Raw genomic sequence first — 14,849 nt, 5'->3', positions numbered from 1 at the left:
TTCTATTCGTGTTGAAGGTGTGCCGAGCTGGTGACATGAAAGGTTATTTGAAGTCCCTTTACAGGCCCCATGCAAACTTATACCCTGACACAGAAGTATACCACTTAGTGACTTTTCACAATTATTACCACTAAGAAATACACTCTGTCCTTTGTTACTGACACATGTGTGTGTATAGGGCAAGTTCCATGTTGACTTAATGTATCCATTACCCAACCTTTCATAATTGCCTGCCTGTATATATTTTTGGCAGTATTGAAACTGGAAAGTTGTTATCGGAATATTTATTATCCCATGTATTATCCATTCAATGACAGGTCGTTCTGACATTGTCAATCGTAATCTCTCAAGTTTTTCAATGCTCAGAATTGTATATTCAGCACCCTTCTGTGCCAAACTGATTTGTTTATCAGTAAGGTTAAAGATATTAAATAGTGACGTTGTGTTGATTAAACGCCAAGGCACATAGCCTGAACGCAGATTTTGTAACGTCCAGCCAAGCTGTACAATAGAACGTAATTGAGACTGACCGTGTTGCAACATCAGTAAGTCTTGTTCTATTATATCGATTGCAGAAGATACAATACTGTCCAGTGAATATATTCTGGAAGACAGAGTCATTAACCCATTGTCCACAACAGAAAGTGATTTTTCCAAATTAACACTGTCAATTTCCCGTATTTTTTCTGCTGTCTCAATTTGAGTTTCTTTCCAAGCTTCGTTGTACGCTGCATATATAGAGGCCGCTATGAAACGTTTTTGACGCTGTTTGCGCGGTCCCATAATGAAATCACGCAAGTCAGCACCCTCTTTAAGTAAAGTTAGGTGTTGCTTAATTTCTGCCAGTGTGGATGTATGTAACCATTGAAGGCAGAGTTTCCCCACACTGTAAGTAGTTACAATCCCTGGATGTTGTCTCTGGGAGTACCTAGGGTCTGGCCTGGTCAATGTGAACCCCTGTATTTTGTTCAGGAATCTGTCTTGACAGTTATTTGTGTCTGTGGGCCAGATCAACCATTTTTTCCAATCAGGATGTGTTCTGTTTTGGTTTAAAATATGGGATACGTCTATCTCAACATCCGTACTGCTATTACTGTCAGGAGTTGGTTTTGGAATAGACGGTTTATTTAAGTCTTTGATTTTGGCTGGCCAAGACAGGTAGTCTGTTGAATTGTGTCATTCAAAAATATTATTTGTTCCGGGATCATGCAGGCTCTAAATAATGATTCTATACCTTGCACTTGCCAATCTTTTGTGCCCCAGATCGTTTTCGTTTCAATGTTATTGTTCCAGAAAGCAAAACCCAATGTATTCATTTTTTCAAAAAATGAGTCCGAATATATCAATTTTGTGTTTGTAAGCATGGTTTTCACTCCTGTCTTATTTAACAATTTGAAATAGAATGCTTCTGCATTACTTGTGTTAAACCCTGAAAAGTATGAATATTTATCATAAAATGTTTTTGAACTGCCTTTTGGCGGAGTCGCACAATGTTCCCATTGGTTAAAATTTAAAACATTTCTAGGCTGAGTAGATTTATGCAGATAATGGTTACCATAATGGTTGTAACAAAACATTTGATCGTAATTAGATGAACCTTGCAAATAATCATGTTCAGTAAATTTAGCTGACATCACTAGATCAGACATCATATCATTAATACTTTCAAAGTCCCAATCATCAGCGAATGTGCTTGGTTTTACAACGTCACTCAATGAAATCTTAAATTGATGTGGATACTTCAGGAGTTCAACCGGACCATATATTTCGTATTCAGTTTTGTCCCATGCTACCCCGCCGGGTATAGGATTGGCTGTGAAGTTTACTGAAGAAAGTTCCCTTTTCTCGACGTGTGAAGACTTGTGTGGTTTTAGGACCAAGTTGATATTCTGACTTGCTGTGTCCATTGTAGCATATTTTCCCTCAATGAAATGTCCCAAGCATTGTACCATGATGAGCCAAAGTATGAGGACAAATACACCTAGTGCCACCCAAATTTCAATCCATGGAGAAATCAGATAGGTTTCTTTTAGTTGATGAAAAAGTTCCTTTGTTTTGTCTTTAACAGTTTTTTTCGTCGGTTGGTCCGCAGGTTCACTCAGATCCTCAGAAAAATCATCGAAGTTGATGAAGTAGCCGGAGGCGGTTCTATCAATTGTTTCAATTGCTTCTGGATTCCTTTTTGCTTTTGGAATTTGCTTTGTTTCATTAGTATAGTCTGTGGTTACATCACTGTAGAACAGAGTTTCTTGATGTAAAGCTTTGATTTGGGTTTCAAGAGGTTTAAGTTCCATTGCTTTGTTGCATAGTCCTTGTTGTTTCACTGTAGGTTTATCAAATGTGATTAGTCTTTCAGTTTGAACCTCTGTGGTTGTAGCAAACTTTGGTGTTCTGCTACTTCTTGGGAGTCCACTTGGCCTACTACTTGTTATCGGCCACATGATTGTGGTTTAACCAGGTCGATGGATACAACTCAGTTCTCCTTTTTACCAGCAAGGGGCGGTAGTACTACTGATCTTGTCCCGTTGACAGACAAGACAGAAACTGCTTTTCTATAAGAAGGCCCAAATTCCTTCTTCACCGCGATCTTCTCTCTGACCAGATCCCCGATTTTTGGAATCCAGACAGGCCTTACTGGGACAGGTGGTTTCTCTTCAGTGGTTGTTGGCTGCTGTTTCAACTTTATGTTGCTCAGGTCTTTTCTCGTTTCATTTAAGTCCTGTAAAATAGCAAAACGATCTTTGATATCAAAGCATTTTTCTTTAACCACTGAAGTCTGACTATCAAGGTCCTGGACTAACATTCTAGTCCCAAACAATAGTTCGAACGGACTGAGACCTCTCAGAGAATTTCTTGGCAGATTATTAAGACTACGTTGGACACTTATTAAATGTTTGACCCACCCAGCTCCCGAACCTAATACCTTTGCCGTTATAGATTGCTTTATGTCACGGTTTTTTCTTTCCACAATTCCGTTTCCCTCAGGATGAAAGGGACAAGAGTACTGCAATGCAATGCCCATGCTGGTCATGGCCTCCTTATAAGCTCGAGAGCTAAAAGCAGGACCCTGGTCGGAATGTAGCATGCCAAATGCGTATCTGCCGATAAAGACTCGCAAATCTTTTATAACAGTTCTGGCGTCAGCCGATCGCTGGGGCCACATCCTTATGAATCTTGTGCATGAATCCACTGCGACCATGATATATTTATAGTTGCCATCCCTTTGTAAGGAACCGCAGTGGTCCAGGTAAACACAGGCTAATGGTTTATCTGAGATTAGAAGGGGCGTCTGGGCTGGTCGTTTCACTGTTGATACCTTTATTCTTTGACATATTTCACATTCTAGAACATAGTTCCTAGTTTGTCTTCTCATTCTCGGCCACCAGTATCTCTGTTTTAATAATGATACTGTGGCTGAAACACCAGCATGTACAGAAGCAAGCCCTTCGTGTGCCGCTATAATGAGTCCTAACCTATGTTCCATGTTTGGAATTGCCCTATTCCCCACTCCAGGGATTCGAGCAAATGGAACGTTATTCGCATCAGTTATGTATGAGTATTTTACTGGAAAGCCTTTCGGGAGTGTTTCTATCGCATCTTTTACTGTAGCGCAGACAGCCTGTAATATTTCGCTGTCTATTTTTGTTTTTGACCGGGTGATGACAGCTACGGAAGCCGTTTGCACAGCTGCCTTCGCGGCCTCATCAGCCAATGAATTCCCTGCAACGTGAACGCCATCACGTTGATGACTCAGTGTATGTATCACGTGAGTCTTTTGTAGTTCCTTTTGTAAAAGAACTACTTGTTCCCAAAGCATTTTATGCTTGATTGTGCCACCTTTTGCATCTTTAAAACCGTTCTGAACCCAGATCTGCAAGTATTCATTGTAAGACTGAACGCAATAATATGAATCGCACACTATGAGTGTGGGGAATTCGCGATCGGTATTTTCAAGCGCCATCTTAAATGCCAGTAGTTTAGCTCGCTGAGCTGTACAATCCCCTAGAGATTGTGTTTTAGTGACCAGTGGTCTAAATTTCCCTTCGTGCCAACGACCTTTAACAATCGCGCATGCAGCACTGTAAGCATGTTTACCCCCAACTGCGGGTTGTGCTGATCCGTCCGTATATATTATACAGCCGTAATGTTCTAGAGGCAGAATTTCGGTCGGCAGAGGACATTCAAATTCATATTGGAGAAATTCTTGTGTTTTTAAATTAGGATCAAATTTGTATACCACGTCTGTTGCAGCAAGGGAATTGGCCCACTGTATCCATCTCGGATGGAGTGCTTTAGCATTCGGAAGCTTGCCTTTGTTACCGCCTCCAGGGCTGGTATTGGTGTCACGATGATTATTCGTTTACCTTGTGCTAGGGCTCTTTCTTTCGCTACAGCAGTCTGTACCGCGGTTAGAATTTTTTACGTTGGGCTAAATTTCATTTCAGCTTTTGTGTACAAGTGTGATTTTTATGCTATCGGTGCCGTTTCTCCCTCATTAGAGGTTAGGTATGTGAATCCGCATCTTCCTGGGATGACTTGAATCACAAGGTTGCGTGTGTTGTCGCGTGTTTGTAGTTTTGTTTTAACTAACATATCTGTTTGTAAAGACCTCAAAAATTCTGTGTGTTTTTGAGTCCAATTGATTCTTTTAAAATCTGGTTTTATCAGGTCATAGAGAGGTTTTACTCTCTCTGCATAATTTATCATGTAAGTTCTTCCGAAATTTAGGAAACCTAGAATTGATTGCAAGTTTTTCAGTGTTCTAGGTGCTTGGATTACAGCACATTTTTCTAGGAAATTGTCAGCTAGGCTTTTGCCTTCACTTGATAGTTCATATCCTAAAAACAGGACAGTTAGATGGGCAATTCTTGACTTTTTAAAGTTGAATTTGTATCCTTCTGCTGCGAACCCAAGTATTATGGTGTTCACTCTTTTCAAATGAGTATCCAAGTCATCATCTGTTAGATAGATGTCATCGACATAAGATAATGCCTCGTCATCATATATTTGTAGTAACTCTGTTACTCTTGCTGAGAATAATCCTGGGCTGTTCTTGAACCCCTGTGGCAAACGACAGAAATTTACTGCGAGCCATTTATTGAGAACGCGGTCAAATATCTGCTTTCTGGTGCTATATTTTGACAAAAGAATCCATTAGAGATGTCTAATGTTGTTTTGTATTTTTTGCACACTATGCTATTCATTAGTGCTGCACTGTGTGAGTTTTGTACTGCAAAGGTCTTGCAACATGAGTTTAAGTGTCTGTAGTCCAAAACAAGACGATACGAATCATCTGGCTTGGAGACAGGAAACAAAGGATTGTTCATTTGTGAGGTGCAAGCTTCAATCACCCCCTGGTATTCAAGTTTATCTAGGATCTCTTTTACCTGTTGTTTAGCTTCTTGCTTAATTGGGTACTGCCTCTGTGCAGTAGGTTGAGATTTTAACTGGATTTTGTGAGGAGGAGAGTCCTCATCCCATCCCACATGGTTTTTATATAGTGCAGGGGCTTGGGCTACTGCCCACTTTCTTGAAAGTGTATATTTTTTATGAATTGGAATATGATTTGAGAAGGCAGGCATAATCATTTCTTCTGAAATGGTACGTGATAGCACGATCACGACCCTACCTGGCGCACAGCTTTAATTTGGTAATATTTCTGTAAGGATTGCAGGCTGGTTCCACAGGAGCGTCAGGAATCCGAAGAGTAATCCGCAGCCTTCCCCTACGGTCTTCCGACTCTATCAAGCACTAGAGTACGAGAGACACGCCAGGGGAAAACAGGGAAACAAAACAAGGAAAGATGGGGGAAGACAATGATGATTGATGGTACTCTCCAGTAGTGAATGCGATGGTGTCGCTACGGAAGGAACCGGAACAAACAGGTAGGCTGTAATGACAAGAGGAAGTCAACAACTCTAGCTCTAATCCAGTAACTAGAATATACCAATGTACAGATACAACCATATCACATACCCCATGTTCTTATTATGTAGCAGAGGTAACATGTGAAGGTGAAGACAATGGCACAGCGTCTGGAGCTATAACAGGGATGACACAATAGGCTGTTGAGCACCTGCAGGTGAGATGGTGTTAGGTACGATAACGGCCAATATAACTCCCTTCTTACATCAACTATAATGGACCAGCCTTCGAAGACACTTTCACTACTGTGTGGCATATAATGAACTTTCCACCCAACACTTCTGGAGATATCTTACACAGTGTATCACCATCTAGAAGAACCAAAGCAGAACATATAATCCATATACATGTATCTATTGTACTAATAAAAGACTGGTAGCGCATGTGCGCTCTTACCGCGATTCTTGGTAGTGTGGAATATGCACCCACCCTGATCCACGCAAGAGTGCCACCAAATATCAAGGAAATAGGGTTCCAGTATATCTCAGCGATAATGGCTGATGTTCTGGAAATAGGGGATAATAGGGACTAGGTGGAAACAGGATAGGGACAGGTAAATAGTGAGGGAGCAAAACTAACTAACTAGCTAAGAAAATAATAACCGGGGAATTTACCGACACCGGACAGCGGAGCTAAGCCCGGCCGCCGGGTGCAGTACACAAGTAGTTGAAAACCAATAGGGAAAACAATCCCCACCGGATGGCGGAGCAAAGCCCGGCCGCCGGGTGGAGAATGCAGCCTGCGGACAATTAGAGAAGAACCCTCTGAAATGAATCCCACCGGATGGCGGAGCAAAGCCCGGCCGCCGGGTGGAGAACACAACCAGTGGATGACAAGGAAGTACACTCCGGCGCTGTGTACAGGCTCTCTATCAACACCGGAGAATGCTGTGCCCGGCCGGATGGCGGAGCTAAGCCCGGCCGCCGGGCGAGGCACACGGAAAGGGGAAGAGGGGGATAGGCGTTCTCGAGGTACGCCGAAGGCAGCGGAACACTGCCGACCAATGCTGCGTAAGCGTCTCCCGAGATAGGAGAAGGCAGGGGACGCATACGCTCTACCAGCAACGGAACAGGAAAGCTAATCAGGAACTGCTAGGTCAGGCAACAGGGAATAGACGGAACCGGAAACAAGGGAAGCTTGACGCTAGAACGTGAAGCGTCGTTCCCTGTTTCCTGGTTCTTTAAATATCCCGTGTCTTAAAGGGACAGCGTAGGGGAGACCCGAGGCATGACAGTTTCCTCCTTTTCTATAGTTATCCGATTGTTCCAATTATTCCAACATTCCACAGTTTGTTTTAAATTGTTGAATTTATTTTCAAAAAGCCAACTTTCAAGAAAAACGATCTTTTGCATTCAGATTCATTTCATTTTACTTTATAGCTTTTTTTATAGTTCATATTCTGTATTTAACTTCATACAAGTATATATCTATAAGGATGATCGTTATGTACTTCAAATACATCCTTCACTTAATTCATTGGCCCGATGCATTTCGGGACCCTTGTCCCTTCCTCAGGGGCCTCTGTAAACAAACATTTTTTATAAACATTAGTTGTTTCTCACAATTTTCTAGCTACTTAGTTTTTAACCTCTAAACATCAGCCACTATTACTTGAGCTCACCTGGCTCATGCGTGTACATTATGTTACTAAATAATGGTATATCCAGTTTATATTTCCAAATCAACAACAATATCTGTATACTCTTAATGACATTTTCAATGATCTATACAGATCCAATCATCAATATCTGGGTGTTGGTAGCATCATTAAATGATCATCAATTCTGTAGCTTTCTCAACCAGCTAGTATTGACATTTTCAATAGTCTATACAGATCCAATCATCAATATCTGGGTATTGGTAACATCATTAAATAATTGCCAATTCTATAACATTCTCATCCTCATGTAAGTGCTTCAATCTGCATAATGCCTGCGGAACATTCTGGTTGAACATAGAGAGTAGTAATGTGTTTTCAATGACTCACCGGTTTGGTGAAACTTGAGCATGTAGACACTATGTTTTGTGCTTTAAACAAACTTCATGTAGATTAAAAATCTGCGTGAAACATGGAAAAGGTTTGTATCAAAAACCTGTAACAATGATAGAACTTGTGCAAAAACTGGCGCAGCTTCGCTATGAAGTTACCTGCTCTTCGTGAGTGGGGCTTCACCGTTTCTGAAAGGAAACGTGATATTCATGTAAGTATACGAAAAACGGGCGAGTGGTAGAGTTCACTCTAGATTTAACCTATGGGAGCGTGCAGTTCGAATTGAGCTTACCCGGAACAATGCTTTGGCCTTCTTATATCTTCCAGCGCAGTCTGTAGATCTGTGCTCAATGTCGACGATCGAGTGATTGTACCGCGTTCACGCTGTTATTTGACTCAGCTGAGTTGTTACTAAGACTGAAAGACGGACTGGAGACTCTGAGTAAGAGTGTCCGCCATCTTGTAGTGTCAAAATTCGTGTCTAAATACACAGGATGTTGCCTTTGTGAGTCGAGCTTCACCGTTTCTAAAGGGAAACGTGGTATTACTGTAAATGTGCGGAAACCGTGCGAGTGAAAAAGTTCACTCTAAATTAAACTGTGGAATCGTATGGGATTACCAAAACTATGCTTTGGATTTTTATATATGTCTTCCATCGCTATCTATTAATCTGTGCTGAATGCCGACGATCAAGTTATTTACCTCAGCTGTGTTGTTGCTCAAACTGGAAGACGGACTGGAGACTCTAAAAAAGAGTGTCCGCCATCTTGTAGTGTCGAAATTCAAGTCTAGATGCACAGGATGTTGCCTTATACATGGAAACGGGTTTTTGTGGCTTCAATAATCTAAATTGCTGGACATGAAACCTTGATCTGGAGAAGAAAAAGGAGCTCGGAAAAAATATATATATGTAGTTTAAAGGATTTTACCCAATGATGTGGTGTATTAGTATAAATGTTAGAGTTCATTGCCACTTGTTATCACGTTACAAAACACACAGTTTATCAACAAATATTTTCACATTGAAATGTTCACAGAAAACATGCAAGGTCTAATTTATCATTTAACCCTAACGGTTCCATCGTTTGAAATTTCTTAATTAGCATTACTTCTCTTTGAGATAGCAGTTTCCTACTGTCCATTCCTTCTCGTATTTCAATTTTTTCCACAGCCATGAATCTTACTTGAGAAATGTTATGGTTATGGCTTATCCAGTGAGCTGCCAGGTTTGATTTGGTGTTCTTATTCCGGATCATACTTTTGTGCTCGCCAATTCTGATTTTCAGTTTTCTTTCGGTTTTCCCGATGTACATGAGTCCACATGGACATTTGATATAATACAGTACAAAACTTGAATTACAATCCGCTGTGAATTTTAAACTTATTTTCTCCCCTGTTCTTGGATGGGTCACAAAGTTTTGTTGTATCACATTGTTGCAATGTACACAATTATTGCATTTACGCATTCCTTTATGGTTGGTGTCACTTGGTTTCGTCCTTACTTTCAGAAATTCCTGCAGATTGCGACTTCTTGTGTACGCAAAGATTGGTTTAGATTGAAATAAATTTTTAAAATCCTCGTCATTTTGTAGTAGTTCCCACCTTTTTGTGATTATTTTTCTGATGTTAATTGCTCGGGTGGAGAATTTAGACACAAATACATTGCGATTGGTGCTGTTTGTTTTGCTTTTACTGATCAGTAAACTTTCTCGCTTTATTGAATTTATTCGAGTTGCAGCTTGTTCTATACAGGAGTTTGGATAACCCCGTTCCATGAATTTTTTCCTCAATCTTTGTAGATCCTCTTCATGGGTCGTTGGGGTTGAACAGATTCTTTTGCTTCTCAGCATTTGTGAAAAAGGAAGGTTGTCAATTAATCTGGGAGAATGGAAACTTTGGTACAATAAAGTGTTATTTCTGTCTGTTGGTTTTATGTACGTTTGGGTTGCTAGTTCCATGCTTTTTTTCGTTATTTTGACGTCCAAGAATGTAATTTCTGTGGAGCTGATGGAGTGTGTAAATTTGATCCTTGGGTTTCTTTCGTTAAGTTCTGCTATGTTTTGTTCTAAGGCTGTTTGAGAGTTATTCCAAATCAGAAATATATCGTCAATGAATCTCTTGTAGAGAATGAGATGTTTTGACCATTGAACTTGAGATAAAATGTATGATTCCTCGAACTGTGCCATGAAGATGTTAGCAAACGTTGGTGCTCCCCCAAATCCCATACTTGTTCCGCTTATTTGTAGGAAGAAATCATCCTGAAATCGGAAGTAGCTATGTTGCAGGCAAAAGGTTAAAAGTTCTAATATGAAAACCTTATTAGCTCCCAGCTCATCCATTTGTAGCAATGCCCATTCGGTAGCTTCAATTCCTTCTTTGAGGGGGATTGACGTGTACAAAGCGGTCACGTCTATTGTACACATTAACCATTGTTGACTGTCTGTTAGATCCAGTTGATTTAATTGGTTCAGAAAGTCAGTGGTGTCTTTGACATTTGTTTGCCAGTTTAGAACAAATTTTTGAAGAAAGAAATCTATGTAGGTTCCAAGTGGTTCAAAGAGAGACTCTATTCCTGACACGATTGGTCTGAAGGGGGGATTATACAAGTTCTTGTGCACTTTTGGGAGCATGTACATGTGGGGTCTTTTTGGGTTTTGCTTGGTTAAGAATTGTGCTGTTTTCCCCGATATCCAATCCATCTCTTTAGCATGTTGCAAAATTTTTTCTAAAGTTGCACTGACTTCTGTGGTTGGGTCTTTATCCAAAAGCAAATATGTGGTTTCATCGGCTAGATGTTCTTTGACCTTTTTGTTGTAGTGTTCAGTATCCATTACTATAAGTGCTCCACCTTTGTCAGCTCTTTGAAATGTAAGTTCTCCCATTTTAGACAAATTTTGTAGTATACTTTTTTCTTTCTTAGAGAAATTGGAACTTTTGGTGGTCTGAAAATTAAGTTTATGGATATCTAAAAGAACCAGTTTTTCAAACAGATCTATGGTTTTGTGAGAAACAGGTGCTACATATGTGCTTTTTGATTTGAATTCCACATATTCTTTAACTTCTGGTTATTCTTTCTCTGTAATCACATTGGTGAAGAAGTGCCTTAATCGGATGTTTCTCATGAATTTGTATAATGAAATTTCTGTTTCCGCTAGATTAGTGTGGTATGTGGGGACGAATGATGTTCCTTTATTTAAAACTTGCATCTGTTCTTTTGTCAGTTGAGTCGATGAGATGTTAATAACTATGTTTTCCCGCTCCGGAGATTTGGTTTGGTGATTTCTTTTGTTTTGGCTTCTCCTGGTTTTGGTTGGTTTCCACTTGGTTTGGCTATGGGTTCGGGTGGTTTCGCTGGTTGTTGACCTTGTTCTAAAAAAGTTTCAGGAGTAGATGTCTGGGATGTGGTTGCTGTGGTAGTCGCATCACTAGATGTGCCTGCTGTTTCTTTTCTTTGGATTGGTAATCTTGAAGTAGCGATGTCTCCATCTGAGACTACACTTTCGTCTGAGGAGGTGAACTGTTTTTTGAATGTTGGGCGACGTTGAGCATACATTTCTGCCCATGTGTACACCTCGTTTAGGCGATAATCGATCGTGTCCCGTTTAAATTTTCTCAGTTTTCTTTCCTGCACATCTTTTTCATAGCTTTCCAGTTTTTTGTTAATTATTTCCAACTCGTTTGTCCATTCAGTTGTGTCCATTCGTTTAGATAGGTCTCTTTGGAGGTTGAAGATTTCTTCCTCTAGATCTTTTATTGTTTTTGATAGTTCTTCAACTATGAGTAAGATAAGGTCTAGGGAACATTTATTGAGGACCGCATACCATCTCTCCATGAAGTTTTTGTTGTGTTGTAGTCGAAATAGTAGTGGTTTAATGGCAAGTCTGAGACCTCTAGGGATCCGTTGATGTTTATGATATTGAATGAGCGTGGTCGCGTGTAGCCTCTGATTTAATTCACGGCGCATAGTAAATTCAAGATGTTTTAATTGTTGGATGGTGGAGCCTTGGTGAGACTCAAAGGTTTTTGTGGCTTTTATTAAAGCATAAATCTCTGTAGCTTGTTCTGATGTATATGTTATCGTGTGTGCTCGATTTTCTGTGGTACCTGCTATACTGTCAAAGGATGTCATCCTGTTAAATCTGGTGGGTGCTCTGGCCCGAGTTGGCAGTGACTTTGATAAATATTAGATTTGGGATAGGGCGTAGGCACTCCTTTTATTCAAGTTTGCCAGAAACCTTCTCTGTGTGGTTTTGTAGTTTATGATTCCTTCTTTAGCGTGCTGCTCGGTAATTAAGGGCTGCCATTCCCTTAGTTGAACAATTATTTCTGAAATGGTACGTCATAGCACGATCACGACCCTACCTGGCGCACAGCTTTAATTTGGTAATATTTCCTCCTTTTCTATAGTTATCCGATTGTTCCAATTATTCCAACATTCCACAGTTTGTTTTAAATTGTTGAATTTATTTTCAAAAAGCCAACTTTCAAGAAAAACGATCTTTTGCATTCAGATTCATTTCATTTTACTTTATAGCTTTTTTTATAGTTCATATTCTGTATTTAACTTCATACAAGTATATATCTATAAGGATGATCGTTATGTACTTCAAATACATCCTTCACTTAATTCATTGGCCCGATGCATTTCGGGACCCTTGTCATTTCTTCGCCATGAGGGCACTCCCTGACAAACTCTGGTGGCCAGTCTTTTTCAGCTAGAAGGATGTCATAGCCCTTGGAGAGATTATCCCAAAATAGACCCCTTATTTTCCTAGTCTTATCCCCCTCTATACGCAATGTTATTTCATATATTTTATGAGGTTTGCTAACTCTGGTATCTGCAGTTTCCACCTGAATGTATTCATTCGTGTCCACTGTCTCCAGATGATTCATCAGGATCTTGCGAGCTATGCTCACTTCTGCTGCGCTGTCTAGCATTGTCTGAGCCCATTCTCCGTTTTCAGCTGTGTCCTCAGTATCCTCGGCATGTTTGATTACTTTGATACTGGCTACCTTCTTCTTTGGAAATTGTAACTTTTTATTTTGATGAGCAGGTTCCTTGTCTTTGGACTTGACGTGCTCTTCCCTGTTTTCTGACCGTCCTCTTCTTTCGGATTTCTGCGAGGAAGTCTGAAAAGATCGAGAGGGACGTGTATCAATTTCTTGATATCTATCAGGTTTCTTCAAATTATCCCTATTTCTAAGGTTATATTTTTTCTCAGAGGGCTCCCTTGGGGGAGACTTGTGTCCTTGGTCCGGAGATCTTTCTCTCCGCCGAGGAGACCTTCCTCTGGACTGGAATCTTTTTTCTTTGGGAGTGGATTGTTTATTTCCATCCCAGCTCTTTTTTGGAGTGTTTAGATTATTTTTAATAAATACCTTTTCTGGATTTTCAATTAGTTGGGGTTTCACTGGTTTCCCACCCAAACTATCTCTTCCTAGTTCTTCATAGGATTTTTCTATGATTCTGGCAAGTTCAAATGGTTGGTCTGCTATATCTGTTTCTTTCAACCTCTGGCGGATCGCCACATTTGCTGCTTCCCCTTTTATGTTTGCTAGTAATATTGCCGAGACCTGCTTGAAGTCTTTCAGTAATTTCATACCAAGAGTTAAAGCAGGTTCCGGACCGTATTCGCTTTGAATCTGTTTTAGCACATCTGGTATTACCGACATGGATGGAACACCATGTGTTTTTGTGTAAATGGAAGCAAAGACTGTGCCCCAAGTGTCACAGTCCTCCACATGTGGTGCGATCCCCATTGGAAGGCAGATAGTCAGAATTCTGTGTTTCTCAACAGGGGTGGTATCTGGAAATACCGCCTCTATTTGAGTGATTTTTTGTGCTAACCAGAATGGAATTTGTTCCCGTTTAGCGGGTACTTTACCTAGACAGGACTGTATGGCGATGTAGTGTAGTTTTATTTGTGTTCCCCTGATGAGGGGTCAGCTGCGGAATTTTAATCCCCGGTTGGACTGTCGAAGTCCGCATTACATATTGGACTAATTGTCTGTGTATTTTAATCAGTTGTTTTAGCTGTGCTAAAAGATCTGGATTTGACATTTCTTCTATGTCTGGATGTGGTGTGTAGCCAGCTAGCACCGGCCACGTTGCTCCTGGTCTACCTAGTGGACCGAGCCTGGTGATGTGATTATTATGTTTTAGGGCGCCATTAAACCAGAGCAGGTGCTCTTGGTATTTCAGTGGTATTTCCACCTCCTCGAAAGGAGTGTACTCATTCGGAGGTTCCTCTATCTTGTAATAGTGGAATTCCTTTGTTACAGCGTTTGCTGCTGGAAAGTTTATCCATGAATAGAATACCTCTGTCTGCCGATACTCGTGTGCCTCAATTACGAATATGACTGTACCACCTCTTGGTGTTAGTCCATTTTCTATAAGTTTTAAAGTGATAGATTTCCTTATGTTGACCGGGATGAGTATTGCACCCGGTTCCTGCTGTAGGAGACTTGTGTCATCGCTATCAGTTGAGCTGCTACTCTAACTGTCTCCCTTTCTACTTCACTGTCTGACATTTCACTGACAGGAAGGTTTTTCTGTCTATTTGCAGATCAGGTTATTATTATTATTTTTTTTTTTTTTGGGGGAGTTTTATATAGCGCGAACTAGAACCGAATCAGTTATCAGAGCGCTTTACATAGCACCAGTTACGTTACATGAGGACACACTTTAATTTTTTTTTTTAGGCACGGGGAGATTAAGTGATTTGCCCAGAATCACAGGGGGTTATTGGCATCGTTACCGAGACTCGAACCCAGATCCCCAGGTCCGAGGTCGAGAACTTAGCCATTAGGCCAACCCCTCTCCCCCTCTTGTTTCTACGGAAACAAAGATTAGATGCACAATATTTTGGAACAGTGTATTCTTCAACGTTGAATAAACCAAGAACCATACATAGGAGTCTCCTCCTACTAAGTT

Source organism: Lissotriton helveticus, chromosome 9 (assembly GCF_964261635.1).
Source record: "Lissotriton helveticus chromosome 9, aLisHel1.1, whole genome shotgun sequence".
Taxonomy (NCBI): Eukaryota; Metazoa; Chordata; class Amphibia; order Caudata; family Salamandridae; genus Lissotriton; species Lissotriton helveticus.
This window is presented reverse-complemented; position numbering follows the sequence as displayed.